We start from the raw sequence: 17,812 nt of genomic DNA on the forward strand, positions 1-17,812 counted from the left end.
GATGAGGAGCATTCAGGGGAGTGACGTGGGCGTTCGGGACGTGAGAGGACGATGGGCAGGAAACTGTGCAAATTTGAAGCATTCATCCTTCCTGCTGCAGTCAGAGGCTCTTTCCAAGGACATCTGCCTCTTGGATTCCTCTCAACTTGCCTTCTGATAAAACATTTTGTGAGCCGCAGTTACCTTCGGCGCCTACAAGGTGGCGCTACATTCAGGTGAGAGCACAAGTATGCCCAAAATATTGGGGACTTTTGCCAGATTTATCGATGGATTTTACATATTTTTTTCAGAGGCTAGACATTACCTAGGAATGCTTTTTAACATAGAGATGCTTTAGTTATAATGTGTGGTCGGGCCTCAGCCCGTTCATTGTCTTCCCACTGTAACATATTTATTACCAGCTCATGTGAGTGGTGACTCTGCTTTATGAAACTTATCATATAGTAGGACAATGAGTATAGCAGAAGGGGCGATCGAGATGCTTGCCTACATATTTGTTTATTTTTTATATAATGGCTGATTAATCTGTTCATGATATTTCCATTTTGTGACATGTTGCATTAAAATATATCCTGATTGCAGAATATATAAGAATTGGTACTGCGTTGGCCGGGAATCGAACCCGGGTCAACTGCTTGGAAGGCAGCTATGCTCACCACTATACCACCAACGCCCTCTGATCTGTGCAATCTCGGTTCTCAACATTACGACCCTGAGTTCAATGTCTATCTTGCACCAGCTTCAATGGTGCATTTGGTTTAGATACCAACATGAGAAGCAGTAGAAAGGTTTTAGCAGATTGTAAGGAACTGGGATTGAAACCAAGGACAAAGCTGTGAAGAAGAGAAGAATGGTAAGCAGCAGTACAAATAATGGATATGAACATATAGAGGCAGCATGGGAAGCAAAGCAGGGGAAAGAAAGAGAGAACATTCCAGGAAATGCCCAGGAGATAGATAAGAGCAGAACAAAAAGGGAAGAATGATATTCAAAGCATGCCCAGAAAAGTGTTTGAAGGTCCCACCAGTCATTTATGCTTATTATTGTGTGTCTTTACTTTCAAGGTACAGGGTGGATCCCTTTGACGATCCCTCTCTTGTATTTCAGCAGACACAGATAGTTCAGAAGTCGTTTCTACCATAGCTGGCACAAGCTTGCGCTTTTCCTTGCTGGCAGCCTTAAAATGACAGCTTGGTCCTTGGAAGAAAAATCAAGCAAAACTAGCAGAGGATGGTTTCGATCCATCGACCTCTGGGTTATGGGCCCAGCACGCTTCCGCTGCGCCACTCTGCTGCTTTGGGAAAGTGTTCTCTTTATGCAGATGAGGAGCATTCAGCAGAGTAGCATGGGATTGGTCGGGCTCTCACCTCATTTGCCTAAGTATATCGCAAGGCATGCTGGGTATAGAAAAACTTCATCTTCCCCTCTCACAATCAGTCATAACTGAAAGTCAGACACTCTCAGGCACTAGCCGTTTCAAACCTTTATCAAGACAGCAGCTCTTGAACCCTCTATATCTCTCTCTGTGATACTAGCGCTAGCATGCTCAGGATTTGGCTTTACCTGGGTGCCAGAGATCTACCCGGTGAGGGCTTGCCCGGTGTGAGGCTTTTGAGCGTTTGGGAGCGTTTGGGAGCGTTGTGGACGTTGGACAGGAAACTATGCAAATTTGAATCATCCAACCTTCCTGCTGCAGTGAGACGCTCTTTCCATGGACATCTGCCTCTTGGATTCCTCTCAACTTGCCTTCTGATAAAACATTTTGTGAGCCGCAGTTACCTTCGACAGCTACAAGGTGGCGCTACATGCAGGTGAGAGCACAAGTATGCACAAAATGTTAAGGACTTTTGACAGATTTATCGGTGGATCTTGTATATTTTTTTCAGAGGCTAGATATTGCCTAGAAATGCTTTCTTACATAGAGATGCTAGAGTTATAATGTCTGCCCACTGTAACATATTTATTACCAGCACATGTGAGTGGTGACTCTGCTTTATGAAACTTATCATATATTAGGTCAATGAATGTAGCAGAAGGGGCGATCGAGATGCTTGCCTACATATTTGTTTATTTTTTATATAATGGCTGATTAATCTGTTCATGATATTTCCATTTTGTGACATGTTGCATTAAAATATATCCTGCTTGCAGAATATATAAGTATTTGCATTGCGTTGGCCGGGAATCGAACCCGGGTCAACTGCTTGGGAAGCAGCTATGCTCACCACTATACCACCAACGCCCTCTGACATTTGCGCTCTCGGTTCTAAATATTATGACTCAGAGATCAATGACTATCTTGCACCTGCTTCAATGGTGCATTTGGTTTAGATACCAACATGAAAAGCAGTAGAACGTTATTTGCAGAGGGTAAGGAACTGGGGATTAAAACCAAGGACAAAGCTGTGCAGAAGAGAAGAATGGAAAGCAGCAGTACAATTAATATATATATAACATATAGAGGCAGCAAGGGAAGCAAAGCAGGGAAGAGAAAGAGAGAACATTCCATGAAATGCCCAGGAGATAGATAAGAGCAGAACAAAAAGGGAAGAATGAAATTCAAAGCCTGCACAGAAAAGTGTTTGAAGGTCCCACCAGTCATGTATGCTTATTATTGTGTGTCTTTACTTTCAAAGTACAGGGTGGATCCTTTGACACTCCCTCTCTTGTATTTCAGCAGACACAGATAGTTGAGAAGTCTTATATCACTTAGCTGGCACAAGCTTGCGCTTTTCCTTTCCGGCAGCGTGGAAATGACAGCTTGGTCCTTGGAAGAAAAATCAAGCAAAATTAGCAGAGGATGGTTTCGATCCATCAACCTCTGGGTTATGGGCCCAGCACGCTTCCGCTGCGCCACTCTGCTCCTTTTTCAGAGTGTTCTCTTTATGCAGATGAGGAGCATTCAGGGGAGTGACGTGGGCGTTCGGGACGTGAGAGGACGATGGGCAGGAAACTGTGCAAATTTGAAGCATTCATCCTTCCTGCTGCAGTCAGAGGCTCTTTCCAAGGACATCTGCCTCTTGGATTCCTCTCAACTTGCCTTCTGATAAAACATTTTGTGAGCCGCAGTTACCTTCGGCGCCTACAAGGTGGCGCTACATTCAGGTGAGAGCACAAGTATGCCCAAAATATTGGGGACTTTTGCCAGATTTATCGATGGATTTTACATATTTTTTTCAGAGGCTAGACATTACCTAGGAATGCTTTTTAACATAGAGATGCTTTAGTTATAATGTGTGGTCGGGCCTCAGCCCGTTCATTGTCTTCCCACTGTAACATATTTATTACCAGCTCATGTGAGTGGTGACTCTGCTTTATGAAACTTATCATATAGTAGGACAATGAGTATAGCAGAAGGGGCGATCGAGATGCTTGCCTACATATTTGTTTATTTTTTATATAATGGCTGATTAATCTGTTCATGATATTTCCATTTTGTGACATGTTGCATTAAAATATATCCTGATTGCAGAATATATAAGAATTGGTACTGCGTTGGCCGGGAATCGAACCCGGGTCAACTGCTTGGAAGGCAGCTATGCTCACCACTATACCACCAACGCCCTCTGATCTGTGCAATCTCGGTTCTCAACATTACGACCCTGAGTTCAATGTCTATCTTGCACCAGCTTCAATGGTGCATTTGGTTTAGATACCAACATGAGAAGCAGTAGAAAGGTTTTAGCAGATTGTAAGGAACTGGGATTGAAACCAAGGACAAAGCTGTGAAGAAGAGAAGAATGGTAAGCAGCAGTACAAATAATGGATATGAACATATAGAGGCAGCATGGGAAGCAAAGCAGGGGAAAGAAAGAGAGAACATTCCAGGAAATGCCCAGGAGATAGATAAGAGCAGAACAAAAAGGGAAGAATGATATTCAAAGCATGCCCAGAAAAGTGTTTGAAGGTCCCACCAGTCATTTATGCTTATTATTGTGTGTCTTTACTTTCAAGGTACAGGGTGGATCCCTTTGACGATCCCTCTCTTGTATTTCAGCAGACACAGATAGTTCAGAAGTCGTTTCTACCATAGCTGGCACAAGCTTGCGCTTTTCCTTGCTGGCAGCCTTAAAATGACAGCTTGGTCCTTGGAAGAAAAATCAAGCAAAACTAGCAGAGGATGGTTTCGATCCATCGACCTCTGGGTTATGGGCCCAGCACGCTTCCGCTGCGCCACTCTGCTGCTTTGGGAAAGTGTTCTCTTTATGCAGATGAGGAGCATTCAGCAGAGTAGCATGGGATTGGTCGGGCTCTCACCTCATTTGCCTAAGTATATCGCAAGGCATGCTGGGTATAGAAAAACTTCATCTTCCCCTCTCACAATCAGTCATAACTGAAAGTCAGACACTCTCAGGCACTAGCCGTTTCAAACCTTTATCAAGACAGCAGCTCTTGAACCCTCTATATCTCTCTCTGTGATACTAGCGCTAGCATGCTCAGGATTTGGCTTTACCTGGGTGCCAGAGATCTACCCGGTGAGGGCTTGCCCGGTGTGAGGCTTTTGAGCGTTTGGGAGCGTTGTGGACGTTGGACAGGAAACTATGCAAATTTGAATCATCCAACCTTCCTGCTGCAGTGAGACGCTCTTTCCATGGACATCTGCCTCTTGGATTCCTCTCAACTTGCCTTCTGATAAAACATTTTGTGAGCCGCAGTTACCTTCGACAGCTACAAGGTGGCGCTACATGCAGGTGAGAGCACAAGTATGCACAAAATGTTAAGGACTTTTGACAGATTTATCGGTGGATCTTGTATATTTTTTTCAGAGGCTAGATATTGCCTAGAAATGCTTTCTTACATAGAGATGCTAGAGTTATAATGTCTGCCCACTGTAACATATTTATTACCAGCACATGTGAGTGGTGACTCTGCTTTATGAAACTTATCATATATTAGGTCAATGAATGTAGCAGAAGGGGCGATCGAGATGCTTGCCTACATATTTGTTTATTTTTTATATAATGGCTGATTAATCTGTTCATGATATTTCCATTTTGTGACATGTTGCATTAAAATATATCCTGCTTGCAGAATATATAAGTATTTGCATTGCGTTGGCCGGGAATCGAACCCGGGTCAACTGCTTGGGAAGCAGCTATGCTCACCACTATACCACCAACGCCCTCTGACATTTGCGCTCTCGGTTCTAAATATTATGACTCAGAGATCAATGACTATCTTGCACCTGCTTCAATGGTGCATTTGGTTTAGATACCAACATGAAAAGCAGTAGAACGTTATTTGCAGAGGGTAAGGAACTGGGGATTAAAACCAAGGACAAAGCTGTGCAGAAGAGAAGAATGGAAAGCAGCAGTACAATTAATATATATATAACATATAGAGGCAGCAAGGGAAGCAAAGCAGGGAAGAGAAAGAGAGAACATTCCATGAAATGCCCAGGAGATAGATAAGAGCAGAACAAAAAGGGAAGAATGAAATTCAAAGCCTGCACAGAAAAGTGTTTGAAGGTCCCACCAGTCATGTATGCTTATTATTGTGTGTCTTTACTTTCAAAGTACAGGGTGGATCCTTTGACACTCCCTCTCTTGTATTTCAGCAGACACAGATAGTTGAGAAGTCTTATATCACTTAGCTGGCACAAGCTTGCGCTTTTCCTTTCCGGCAGCGTGGAAATGACAGCTTGGTCCTTGGAAGAAAAATCAAGCAAAATTAGCAGAGGATGGTTTCGATCCATCAACCTCTGGGTTATGGGCCCAGCACGCTTCCGCTGCGCCACTCTGCTCCTTTTTCAGAGTGTTCTCTTTATGCAGATGAGGAGCATTCAGGGGAGTGACGTGGGCGTTCGGGACGTGAGAGGACGATGGGCAGGAAACTGTGCAAATTTGAAGCATTCATCCTTCCTGCTGCAGTCAGAGGCTCTTTCCAAGGACATCTGCCTCTTGGATTCCTCTCAACTTGCCTTCTGATAAAACATTTTGTGAGCCGCAGTTACCTTCGGCGCCTACAAGGTGGCGCTACATTCAGGTGAGAGCACAAGTATGCCCAAAATATTGGGGACTTTTGCCAGATTTATCGATGGATTTTACATATTTTTTTCAGAGGCTAGACATTACCTAGGAATGCTTTTTAACATAGAGATGCTTTAGTTATAATGTGTGGTCGGGCCTCAGCCCGTTCATTGTCTTCCCACTGTAACATATTTATTACCAGCTCATGTGAGTGGTGACTCTGCTTTATGAAACTTATCATATAGTAGGACAATGAGTATAGCAGAAGGGGCGATCGAGATGCTTGCCTACATATTTGTTTATTTTTTATATAATGGCTGATTAATCTGTTCATGATATTTCCATTTTGTGACATGTTGCATTAAAATATATCCTGATTGCAGAATATATAAGAATTGGTACTGCGTTGGCCGGGAATCGAACCCGGGTCAACTGCTTGGAAGGCAGCTATGCTCACCACTATACCACCAACGCCCTCTGATCTGTGCAATCTCGGTTCTCAACATTACGACCCTGAGTTCAATGTCTATCTTGCACCAGCTTCAATGGTGCATTTGGTTTAGATACCAACATGAGAAGCAGTAGAAAGGTTTTAGCAGATTGTAAGGAACTGGGATTGAAACCAAGGACAAAGCTGTGAAGAAGAGAAGAATGGTAAGCAGCAGTACAAATAATGGATATGAACATATAGAGGCAGCATGGGAAGCAAAGCAGGGGAAAGAAAGAGAGAACATTCCAGGAAATGCCCAGGAGATAGATAAGAGCAGAACAAAAAGGGAAGAATGATATTCAAAGCATGCCCAGAAAAGTGTTTGAAGGTCCCACCAGTCATTTATGCTTATTATTGTGTGTCTTTACTTTCAAGGTACAGGGTGGATCCCTTTGACGATCCCTCTCTTGTATTTCAGCAGACACAGATAGTTCAGAAGTCGTTTCTACCATAGCTGGCACAAGCTTGCGCTTTTCCTTGCTGGCAGCCTTAAAATGACAGCTTGGTCCTTGGAAGAAAAATCAAGCAAAACTAGCAGAGGATGGTTTCGATCCATCGACCTCTGGGTTATGGGCCCAGCACGCTTCCGCTGCGCCACTCTGCTGCTTTGGGAAAGTGTTCTCTTTATGCAGATGAGGAGCATTCAGCAGAGTAGCATGGGATTGGTCGGGCTCTCACCTCATTTGCCTAAGTATATCGCAAGGCATGCTGGGTATAGAAAAACTTCATCTTCCCCTCTCACAATCAGTCATAACTGAAAGTCAGACACTCTCAGGCACTAGCCGTTTCAAACCTTTATCAAGACAGCAGCTCTTGAACCCTCTATATCTCTCTCTGTGATACTAGCGCTAGCATGCTCAGGATTTGGCTTTACCTGGGTGCCAGAGATCTACCCGGTGAGGGCTTGCCCGGTGTGAGGCTTTTGAGCGTTTGGGAGCGTTGTGGACGTTGGACAGGAAACTATGCAAATTTGAATCATCCAACCTTCCTGCTGCAGTGAGACGCTCTTTCCATGGACATCTGCCTCTTGGATTCCTCTCAACTTGCCTTCTGATAAAACATTTTGTGAGCCGCAGTTACCTTCGACAGCTACAAGGTGGCGCTACATGCAGGTGAGAGCACAAGTATGCACAAAATGTTAAGGACTTTTGACAGATTTATCGGTGGATCTTGTATATTTTTTTCAGAGGCTAGATATTGCCTAGAAATGCTTTCTTACATAGAGATGCTAGAGTTATAATGTCTGCCCACTGTAACATATTTATTACCAGCACATGTGAGTGGTGACTCTGCTTTATGAAACTTATCATATATTAGGTCAATGAATGTAGCAGAAGGGGCGATCGAGATGCTTGCCTACATATTTGTTTATTTTTTATATAATGGCTGATTAATCTGTTCATGATATTTCCATTTTGTGACATGTTGCATTAAAATATATCCTGCTTGCAGAATATATAAGTATTTGCATTGCGTTGGCCGGGAATCGAACCCGGGTCAACTGCTTGGGAAGCAGCTATGCTCACCACTATACCACCAACGCCCTCTGACATTTGCGCTCTCGGTTCTAAATATTATGACTCAGAGATCAATGACTATCTTGCACCTGCTTCAATGGTGCATTTGGTTTAGATACCAACATGAAAAGCAGTAGAACGTTATTTGCAGAGGGTAAGGAACTGGGGATTAAAACCAAGGACAAAGCTGTGCAGAAGAGAAGAATGGAAAGCAGCAGTACAATTAATATATATATAACATATAGAGGCAGCAAGGGAAGCAAAGCAGGGAAGAGAAAGAGAGAACATTCCATGAAATGCCCAGGAGATAGATAAGAGCAGAACAAAAAGGGAAGAATGAAATTCAAAGCCTGCACAGAAAAGTGTTTGAAGGTCCCACCAGTCATGTATGCTTATTATTGTGTGTCTTTACTTTCAAAGTACAGGGTGGATCCTTTGACACTCCCTCTCTTGTATTTCAGCAGACACAGATAGTTGAGAAGTCTTATATCACTTAGCTGGCACAAGCTTGCGCTTTTCCTTTCCGGCAGCGTGGAAATGACAGCTTGGTCCTTGGAAGAAAAATCAAGCAAAATTAGCAGAGGATGGTTTCGATCCATCAACCTCTGGGTTATGGGCCCAGCACGCTTCCGCTGCGCCACTCTGCTCCTTTTTCAGAGTGTTCTCTTTATGCAGATGAGGAGCATTCAGGGGAGTGACGTGGGCGTTCGGGACGTGAGAGGACGATGGGCAGGAAACTGTGCAAATTTGAAGCATTCATCCTTCCTGCTGCAGTCAGAGGCTCTTTCCAAGGACATCTGCCTCTTGGATTCCTCTCAACTTGCCTTCTGATAAAACATTTTGTGAGCCGCAGTTACCTTCGGCGCCTACAAGGTGGCGCTACATTCAGGTGAGAGCACAAGTATGCCCAAAATATTGGGGACTTTTGCCAGATTTATCGATGGATTTTACATATTTTTTTCAGAGGCTAGACATTACCTAGGAATGCTTTTTAACATAGAGATGCTTTAGTTATAATGTGTGGTCGGGCCTCAGCCCGTTCATTGTCTTCCCACTGTAACATATTTATTACCAGCTCATGTGAGTGGTGACTCTGCTTTATGAAACTTATCATATAGTAGGACAATGAGTATAGCAGAAGGGGCGATCGAGATGCTTGCCTACATATTTGTTTATTTTTTATATAATGGCTGATTAATCTGTTCATGATATTTCCATTTTGTGACATGTTGCATTAAAATATATCCTGATTGCAGAATATATAAGAATTGGTACTGCGTTGGCCGGGAATCGAACCCGGGTCAACTGCTTGGAAGGCAGCTATGCTCACCACTATACCACCAACGCCCTCTGATCTGTGCAATCTCGGTTCTCAACATTACGACCCTGAGTTCAATGTCTATCTTGCACCAGCTTCAATGGTGCATTTGGTTTAGATACCAACATGAGAAGCAGTAGAAAGGTTTTAGCAGATTGTAAGGAACTGGGATTGAAACCAAGGACAAAGCTGTGAAGAAGAGAAGAATGGTAAGCAGCAGTACAAATAATGGATATGAACATATAGAGGCAGCATGGGAAGCAAAGCAGGGGAAAGAAAGAGAGAACATTCCAGGAAATGCCCAGGAGATAGATAAGAGCAGAACAAAAAGGGAAGAATGATATTCAAAGCATGCCCAGAAAAGTGTTTGAAGGTCCCACCAGTCATTTATGCTTATTATTGTGTGTCTTTACTTTCAAGGTACAGGGTGGATCCCTTTGACGATCCCTCTCTTGTATTTCAGCAGACACAGATAGTTCAGAAGTCGTTTCTACCATAGCTGGCACAAGCTTGCGCTTTTCCTTGCTGGCAGCCTTAAAATGACAGCTTGGTCCTTGGAAGAAAAATCAAGCAAAACTAGCAGAGGATGGTTTCGATCCATCGACCTCTGGGTTATGGGCCCAGCACGCTTCCGCTGCGCCACTCTGCTGCTTTGGGAAAGTGTTCTCTTTATGCAGATGAGGAGCATTCAGCAGAGTAGCATGGGATTGGTCGGGCTCTCACCTCATTTGCCTAAGTATATCGCAAGGCATGCTGGGTATAGAAAAACTTCATCTTCCCCTCTCACAATCAGTCATAACTGAAAGTCAGACACTCTCAGGCACTAGCCGTTTCAAACCTTTATCAAGACAGCAGCTCTTGAACCCTCTATATCTCTCTCTGTGATACTAGCGCTAGCATGCTCAGGATTTGGCTTTACCTGGGTGCCAGAGATCTACCCGGTGAGGGCTTGCCCGGTGTGAGGCTTTTGAGCGTTTGGGAGCGTTGTGGACGTTGGACAGGAAACTATGCAAATTTGAATCATCCAACCTTCCTGCTGCAGTGAGACGCTCTTTCCATGGACATCTGCCTCTTGGATTCCTCTCAACTTGCCTTCTGATAAAACATTTTGTGAGCCGCAGTTACCTTCGACAGCTACAAGGTGGCGCTACATGCAGGTGAGAGCACAAGTATGCACAAAATGTTAAGGACTTTTGACAGATTTATCGGTGGATCTTGTATATTTTTTTCAGAGGCTAGATATTGCCTAGAAATGCTTTCTTACATAGAGATGCTAGAGTTATAATGTCTGCCCACTGTAACATATTTATTACCAGCACATGTGAGTGGTGACTCTGCTTTATGAAACTTATCATATATTAGGTCAATGAATGTAGCAGAAGGGGCGATCGAGATGCTTGCCTACATATTTGTTTATTTTTTATATAATGGCTGATTAATCTGTTCATGATATTTCCATTTTGTGACATGTTGCATTAAAATATATCCTGCTTGCAGAATATATAAGTATTTGCATTGCGTTGGCCGGGAATCGAACCCGGGTCAACTGCTTGGGAAGCAGCTATGCTCACCACTATACCACCAACGCCCTCTGACATTTGCGCTCTCGGTTCTAAATATTATGACTCAGAGATCAATGACTATCTTGCACCTGCTTCAATGGTGCATTTGGTTTAGATACCAACATGAAAAGCAGTAGAACGTTATTTGCAGAGGGTAAGGAACTGGGGATTAAAACCAAGGACAAAGCTGTGCAGAAGAGAAGAATGGAAAGCAGCAGTACAATTAATATATATATAACATATAGAGGCAGCAAGGGAAGCAAAGCAGGGAAGAGAAAGAGAGAACATTCCATGAAATGCCCAGGAGATAGATAAGAGCAGAACAAAAAGGGAAGAATGAAATTCAAAGCCTGCACAGAAAAGTGTTTGAAGGTCCCACCAGTCATGTATGCTTATTATTGTGTGTCTTTACTTTCAAAGTACAGGGTGGATCCTTTGACACTCCCTCTCTTGTATTTCAGCAGACACAGATAGTTGAGAAGTCTTATATCACTTAGCTGGCACAAGCTTGCGCTTTTCCTTTCCGGCAGCGTGGAAATGACAGCTTGGTCCTTGGAAGAAAAATCAAGCAAAATTAGCAGAGGATGGTTTCGATCCATCAACCTCTGGGTTATGGGCCCAGCACGCTTCCGCTGCGCCACTCTGCTCCTTTTTCAGAGTGTTCTCTTTATGCAGATGAGGAGCATTCAGGGGAGTGACGTGGGCGTTCGGGACGTGAGAGGACGATGGGCAGGAAACTGTGCAAATTTGAAGCATTCATCCTTCCTGCTGCAGTCAGAGGCTCTTTCCAAGGACATCTGCCTCTTGGATTCCTCTCAACTTGCCTTCTGATAAAACATTTTGTGAGCCGCAGTTACCTTCGGCGCCTACAAGGTGGCGCTACATTCAGGTGAGAGCACAAGTATGCCCAAAATATTGGGGACTTTTGCCAGATTTATCGATGGATTTTACATATTTTTTTCAGAGGCTAGACATTACCTAGGAATGCTTTTTAACATAGAGATGCTTTAGTTATAATGTGTGGTCGGGCCTCAGCCCGTTCATTGTCTTCCCACTGTAACATATTTATTACCAGCTCATGTGAGTGGTGACTCTGCTTTATGAAACTTATCATATAGTAGGACAATGAGTATAGCAGAAGGGGCGATCGAGATGCTTGCCTACATATTTGTTTATTTTTTATATAATGGCTGATTAATCTGTTCATGATATTTCCATTTTGTGACATGTTGCATTAAAATATATCCTGATTGCAGAATATATAAGAATTGGTACTGCGTTGGCCGGGAATCGAACCCGGGTCAACTGCTTGGAAGGCAGCTATGCTCACCACTATACCACCAACGCCCTCTGATCTGTGCAATCTCGGTTCTCAACATTACGACCCTGAGTTCAATGTCTATCTTGCACCAGCTTCAATGGTGCATTTGGTTTAGATACCAACATGAGAAGCAGTAGAAAGGTTTTAGCAGATTGTAAGGAACTGGGATTGAAACCAAGGACAAAGCTGTGAAGAAGAGAAGAATGGTAAGCAGCAGTACAAATAATGGATATGAACATATAGAGGCAGCATGGGAAGCAAAGCAGGGGAAAGAAAGAGAGAACATTCCAGGAAATGCCCAGGAGATAGATAAGAGCAGAACAAAAAGGGAAGAATGATATTCAAAGCATGCCCAGAAAAGTGTTTGAAGGTCCCACCAGTCATTTATGCTTATTATTGTGTGTCTTTACTTTCAAGGTACAGGGTGGATCCCTTTGACGATCCCTCTCTTGTATTTCAGCAGACACAGATAGTTCAGAAGTCGTTTCTACCATAGCTGGCACAAGCTTGCGCTTTTCCTTGCTGGCAGCCTTAAAATGACAGCTTGGTCCTTGGAAGAAAAATCAAGCAAAACTAGCAGAGGATGGTTTCGATCCATCGACCTCTGGGTTATGGGCCCAGCACGCTTCCGCTGCGCCACTCTGCTGCTTTGGGAAAGTGTTCTCTTTATGCAGATGAGGAGCATTCAGCAGAGTAGCATGGGATTGGTCGGGCTCTCACCTCATTTGCCTAAGTATATCGCAAGGCATGCTGGGTATAGAAAAACTTCATCTTCCCCTCTCACAATCAGTCATAACTGAAAGTCAGACACTCTCAGGCACTAGCCGTTTCAAACCTTTATCAAGACAGCAGCTCTTGAACCCTCTATATCTCTCTCTGTGATACTAGCGCTAGCATGCTCAGGATTTGGCTTTACCTGGGTGCCAGAGATCTACCCGGTGAGGGCTTGCCCGGTGTGAGGCTTTTGAGCGTTTGGGAGCGTTGTGGACGTTGGACAGGAAACTATGCAAATTTGAATCATCCAACCTTCCTGCTGCAGTGAGACGCTCTTTCCATGGACATCTGCCTCTTGGATTCCTCTCAACTTGCCTTCTGATAAAACATTTTGTGAGCCGCAGTTACCTTCGACAGCTACAAGGTGGCGCTACATGCAGGTGAGAGCACAAGTATGCACAAAATGTTAAGGACTTTTGACAGATTTATCGGTGGATCTTGTATATTTTTTTCAGAGGCTAGATATTGCCTAGAAATGCTTTCTTACATAGAGATGCTAGAGTTATAATGTCTGCCCACTGTAACATATTTATTACCAGCACATGTGAGTGGTGACTCTGCTTTATGAAACTTATCATATATTAGGTCAATGAATGTAGCAGAAGGGGCGATCGAGATGCTTGCCTACATATTTGTTTATTTTTTATATAATGGCTGATTAATCTGTTCATGATATTTCCATTTTGTGACATGTTGCATTAAAATATATCCTGCTTGCAGAATATATAAGTATTTGCATTGCGTTGGCCGGGAATCGAACCCGGGTCAACTGCTTGGGAAGCAGCTATGCTCACCACTATACCACCAACGCCCTCTGACATTTGCGCTCTCGGTTCTAAATATTATGACTCAGAGATCAATGACTATCTTGCACCTGCTTCAATGGTGCATTTGGTTTAGATACCAACATGAAAAGCAGTAGAACGTTATTTGCAGAGGGTAAGGAACTGGGGATTAAAACCAAGGACAAAGCTGTGCAGAAGAGAAGAATGGAAAGCAGCAGTACAATTAATATATATATAACATATAGAGGCAGCAAGGGAAGCAAAGCAGGGAAGAGAAAGAGAGAACATTCCATGAAATGCCCAGGAGATAGATAAGAGCAGAACAAAAAGGGAAGAATGAAATTCAAAGCCTGCACAGAAAAGTGTTTGAAGGTCCCACCAGTCATGTATGCTTATTATTGTGTGTCTTTACTTTCAAAGTACAGGGTGGATCCTTTGACACTCCCTCTCTTGTATTTCAGCAGACACAGATAGTTGAGAAGTCTTATATCACTTAGCTGGCACAAGCTTGCGCTTTTCCTTTCCGGCAGCGTGGAAATGACAGCTTGGTCCTTGGAAGAAAAATCAAGCAAAATTAGCAGAGGATGGTTTCGATCCATCAACCTCTGGGTTATGGGCCCAGCACGCTTCCGCTGCGCCACTCTGCTCCTTTTTCAGAGTGTTCTCTTTATGCAGATGAGGAGCATTCAGGGGAGTGACGTGGGCGTTCGGGACGTGAGAGGACGATGGGCAGGAAACTGTGCAAATTTGAAGCATTCATCCTTCCTGCTGCAGTCAGAGGCTCTTTCCAAGGACATCTGCCTCTTGGATTCCTCTCAACTTGCCTTCTGATAAAACATTTTGTGAGCCGCAGTTACCTTCGGCGCCTACAAGGTGGCGCTACATTCAGGTGAGAGCACAAGTATGCCCAAAATATTGGGGACTTTTGCCAGATTTATCGATGGATTTTACATATTTTTTTCAGAGGCTAGACATTACCTAGGAATGCTTTTTAACATAGAGATGCTTTAGTTATAATGTGTGGTCGGGCCTCAGCCCGTTCATTGTCTTCCCACTGTAACATATTTATTACCAGCTCATGTGAGTGGTGACTCTGCTTTATGAAACTTATCATATAGTAGGACAATGAGTATAGCAGAAGGGGCGATCGAGATGCTTGCCTACATATTTGTTTATTTTTTATATAATGGCTGATTAATCTGTTCATGATATTTCCATTTTGTGACATGTTGCATTAAAATATATCCTGATTGCAGAATATATAAGAATTGGTACTGCGTTGGCCGGGAATCGAACCCGGGTCAACTGCTTGGAAGGCAGCTATGCTCACCACTATACCACCAACGCCCTCTGATCTGTGCAATCTCGGTTCTCAACATTACGACCCTGAGTTCAATGTCTATCTTGCACCAGCTTCAATGGTGCATTTGGTTTAGATACCAACATGAGAAGCAGTAGAAAGGTTTTAGCAGATTGTAAGGAACTGGGATTGAAACCAAGGACAAAGCTGTGAAGAAGAGAAGAATGGTAAGCAGCAGTACAAATAATGGATATGAACATATAGAGGCAGCATGGGAAGCAAAGCAGGGGAAAGAAAGAGAGAACATTCCAGGAAATGCCCAGGAGATAGATAAGAGCAGAACAAAAAGGGAAGAATGATATTCAAAGCATGCCCAGAAAAGTGTTTGAAGGTCCCACCAGTCATTTATGCTTATTATTGTGTGTCTTTACTTTCAAGGTACAGGGTGGATCCCTTTGACGATCCCTCTCTTGTATTTCAGCAGACACAGATAGTTCAGAAGTCGTTTCTACCATAGCTGGCACAAGCTTGCGCTTTTCCTTGCTGGCAGCCTTAAAATGACAGCTTGGTCCTTGGAAGAAAAATCAAGCAAAACTAGCAGAGGATGGTTTCGATCCATCGACCTCTGGGTTATGGGCCCAGCACGCTTCCGCTGCGCCACTCTGCTGCTTTGGGAAAGTGTTCTCTTTATGCAGATGAGGAGCATTCAGCAGAGTAGCATGGGATTGGTCGGGCTCTCACCTCATTTGCCTAAGTATATCGCAAGGCATGCTGGGTATAGAAAAACTTCATCTTCCCCTCTCACAATCAGTCATAACTGAAAGTCAGACACTCTCAGGCACTAGCCGTTTCAAACCTTTATCAAGACAGCAGCTCTTGAACCCTCTATATCTCTCTCTGTGATACTAGCGCTAGCATGCTCAGGATTTGGCTTTACCTGGGTGCCAGAGATCTACCCGGTGAGGGCTTGCCCGGTGTGAGGCTTTTGAGCGTTTGGGAGCGTTCGGGACGTGAGTGGACGTTGGACAGGAAACTATGCAAATTTGAATCATTCAACCTTCCTGCTGCAGTGAGACGCTCTTTCCATGGACATCTGCCTCTTGGATTCCTCTCAACTTGCCTTCTGATAAAACATTTTGTGAGCCGCAGTTACCTTCGACAGCTACAAGGTGGCGCTACATGCAGGTGAGAGCACAAGTATGCACAAAATGTTAAGGACTTTTGACAGATTTATCGGTGGATCTTGTATATTTTTTTCAGAGGCTAGATATTGCCTAGAAATGCTTTCTAACATAGAGATGCTAGAGTTATAATGTCTGCCCACTGTAACATATTTATTACCAGCACATGTGAGTGGTGACTCTGCTTTATGAAACTTATCATATATTAGGTCAATGAATGTAGCAGAAGGGGCGATCGAGATGCTTGCCTACATATTTGTTTATTTTTTATATAATGGCTGATTAATCTGTTCATGATATTTCCATTTTGTGACATGTTGCATTAAAATATATCCTGCTTGCAGAATATATAAGTATTTGCATTGCGTTGGCCGGGAATCGAACCCGGGTCAACTGCTTGGGAAGCAGCTATGCTCACCACTATACCACCAACGCCCTCTGACATTTGCGCTCTCGGTTCTAAATATTATGACTCAGAGATCAATGACTATCTTGCACCTGCTTCAATGGTGCATTTTGTTTAGATACCAACATGAAAAGCAGTAGAACGTTATTTGCAGTTGGTAAGGAACTGGGGATTAAAACCAAGGACAAAGCTGTGCAGAAGAGAAGAATGGAAAGCAGCAGTACAATTAATATATATATAACATATAGAGGCAGCAAGGGAAGCAAAGCAGGGAAGAGAAAGAGAGAACATTCCATGAAATGCCCAGGAGATAGATAAGAGCAGAACAAAAAGGGAAGAATGAAATTCAAAGCCTGCACAGAAAAGTGTTTGAAGGTCCCACCAGTCATGTATGCTTATTATTGTGTGTCTTTACTTTCAAAGTACAGGGTGGATCCTTTGACACTCCCTCTCTTGTATTTCAGCAGACACAGATAGTTGAGAAGTCTTATATCACTTAGCTGGCACAAGCTTGCGCTTTTCCTTTCCGGCAGCGTGGAAATGACAGCTTGGTCCTTGGAAGAAAAATCAAGCAAAATTAGCAGAGGATGGTTTCGATCCATCGACCTCTGGGTTATGGGCCCAGCACGCTTCCGCTGCGCCACTCTGCTCCTTTTTCAGAGTGTTCTCTTTATGCAGATGAGGAGCATTCAGGGGAGTGACGTGGGCGTTCGGGACGTGAGAGGACGATGGGCAGGAAACTGTGCAAATTTGAAGCATTCATCCTTCCTGCTGCAGTCAGAGGCTCTTTCCAAGGACATCTGCCTCTTGGATTCCTCTCAACTTGCCTTCTGATAAAACATTTTGTGAGCCGCAGTTACCTTCGGCGCCTACAAGGTGGCGCTACATTCAGGTGAGAGCACAAGTATGCCCAAAATATTGGGGACTTTTGCCAGATTTATCGATGGATTTTACATATTTTTTTCAGAGGCTAGACATTACCTAGGAATGTTTTTTAACATAGAGATGCTTTAGTTATAATGTGTGGTCGGGCCTCAGCCCGTTCATTGTCTTCCCACTGTAACATATTTATTACCAGCTCATGTGAGTGGTGACTCTGCTTTATGAAACTTATCATATAGTAGGACAATGAGTATAGCAGAAGGGGCGATCGAGATGCTTGCCTACATATTTGTTTATTTTTTATATA

General features: G+C 43.5%; 19 non-coding genes across 19 annotated transcripts; all 19 read right to left on the minus strand.

The window, feature by feature from the left end:
• Positions 1-601: 601 nt before the first annotated feature.
• Positions 602-673, minus strand: TRNAG-UCC (transfer RNA glycine (anticodon UCC)). Its single transcript has one exon. It is a non-coding gene; the product is annotated as a tRNA-Gly (tRNA).
• Positions 674-1,221: 548 nt separating this feature from the next.
• TRNAM-CAU (transfer RNA methionine (anticodon CAU)) lies at positions 1,222-1,293 on the minus strand. Its single transcript has one exon. It is a non-coding gene; the product is annotated as a tRNA-Met (tRNA).
• An 877-nt stretch (positions 1,294-2,170) lies between these two features.
• Positions 2,171-2,242, minus strand: TRNAG-CCC (transfer RNA glycine (anticodon CCC)). The gene has a single exon. It is a non-coding gene; the product is annotated as a tRNA-Gly (tRNA).
• A 1,249-nt stretch (positions 2,243-3,491) lies between these two features.
• TRNAG-UCC (transfer RNA glycine (anticodon UCC)) lies at positions 3,492-3,563 on the minus strand. The gene has a single exon. It is a non-coding gene; the product is annotated as a tRNA-Gly (tRNA).
• Positions 3,564-4,111: 548 nt separating this feature from the next.
• Positions 4,112-4,183, minus strand: TRNAM-CAU (transfer RNA methionine (anticodon CAU)). Its single transcript has one exon. It is a non-coding gene; the product is annotated as a tRNA-Met (tRNA).
• An 867-nt stretch (positions 4,184-5,050) lies between these two features.
• TRNAG-CCC (transfer RNA glycine (anticodon CCC)) lies at positions 5,051-5,122 on the minus strand. The gene has a single exon. It is a non-coding gene; the product is annotated as a tRNA-Gly (tRNA).
• Positions 5,123-6,371: 1,249 nt separating this feature from the next.
• On the minus strand, positions 6,372-6,443 carry TRNAG-UCC (transfer RNA glycine (anticodon UCC)). Its single transcript has one exon. It is a non-coding gene; the product is annotated as a tRNA-Gly (tRNA).
• Positions 6,444-6,991: 548 nt separating this feature from the next.
• Positions 6,992-7,063, minus strand: TRNAM-CAU (transfer RNA methionine (anticodon CAU)). Its single transcript has one exon. It is a non-coding gene; the product is annotated as a tRNA-Met (tRNA).
• Positions 7,064-7,930: 867 nt separating this feature from the next.
• Positions 7,931-8,002, minus strand: TRNAG-CCC (transfer RNA glycine (anticodon CCC)). Its single transcript has one exon. It is a non-coding gene; the product is annotated as a tRNA-Gly (tRNA).
• Positions 8,003-9,251: 1,249 nt separating this feature from the next.
• Positions 9,252-9,323, minus strand: TRNAG-UCC (transfer RNA glycine (anticodon UCC)). Its single transcript has one exon. It is a non-coding gene; the product is annotated as a tRNA-Gly (tRNA).
• Positions 9,324-9,871: 548 nt separating this feature from the next.
• Positions 9,872-9,943, minus strand: TRNAM-CAU (transfer RNA methionine (anticodon CAU)). The gene has a single exon. It is a non-coding gene; the product is annotated as a tRNA-Met (tRNA).
• Positions 9,944-10,810: 867 nt separating this feature from the next.
• TRNAG-CCC (transfer RNA glycine (anticodon CCC)) lies at positions 10,811-10,882 on the minus strand. Its single transcript has one exon. It is a non-coding gene; the product is annotated as a tRNA-Gly (tRNA).
• Positions 10,883-12,131: 1,249 nt separating this feature from the next.
• On the minus strand, positions 12,132-12,203 carry TRNAG-UCC (transfer RNA glycine (anticodon UCC)). The gene has a single exon. It is a non-coding gene; the product is annotated as a tRNA-Gly (tRNA).
• Positions 12,204-12,751: 548 nt separating this feature from the next.
• On the minus strand, positions 12,752-12,823 carry TRNAM-CAU (transfer RNA methionine (anticodon CAU)). The gene has a single exon. It is a non-coding gene; the product is annotated as a tRNA-Met (tRNA).
• An 867-nt stretch (positions 12,824-13,690) lies between these two features.
• TRNAG-CCC (transfer RNA glycine (anticodon CCC)) lies at positions 13,691-13,762 on the minus strand. The gene has a single exon. It is a non-coding gene; the product is annotated as a tRNA-Gly (tRNA).
• Positions 13,763-15,011: 1,249 nt separating this feature from the next.
• On the minus strand, positions 15,012-15,083 carry TRNAG-UCC (transfer RNA glycine (anticodon UCC)). The gene has a single exon. It is a non-coding gene; the product is annotated as a tRNA-Gly (tRNA).
• A 548-nt stretch (positions 15,084-15,631) lies between these two features.
• Positions 15,632-15,703, minus strand: TRNAM-CAU (transfer RNA methionine (anticodon CAU)). The gene has a single exon. It is a non-coding gene; the product is annotated as a tRNA-Met (tRNA).
• An 877-nt stretch (positions 15,704-16,580) lies between these two features.
• On the minus strand, positions 16,581-16,652 carry TRNAG-CCC (transfer RNA glycine (anticodon CCC)). The gene has a single exon. It is a non-coding gene; the product is annotated as a tRNA-Gly (tRNA).
• A 549-nt stretch (positions 16,653-17,201) lies between these two features.
• On the minus strand, positions 17,202-17,273 carry TRNAM-CAU (transfer RNA methionine (anticodon CAU)). Its single transcript has one exon. It is a non-coding gene; the product is annotated as a tRNA-Met (tRNA).
• Between the last annotated feature and the right edge of the window lie 539 nt (positions 17,274-17,812).

This window comes from Lissotriton helveticus, chromosome 11 (genome assembly GCF_964261635.1).
Source record: "Lissotriton helveticus chromosome 11, aLisHel1.1, whole genome shotgun sequence".
NCBI lineage: Eukaryota > Metazoa > Chordata > Amphibia > Caudata > Salamandridae > Lissotriton > Lissotriton helveticus.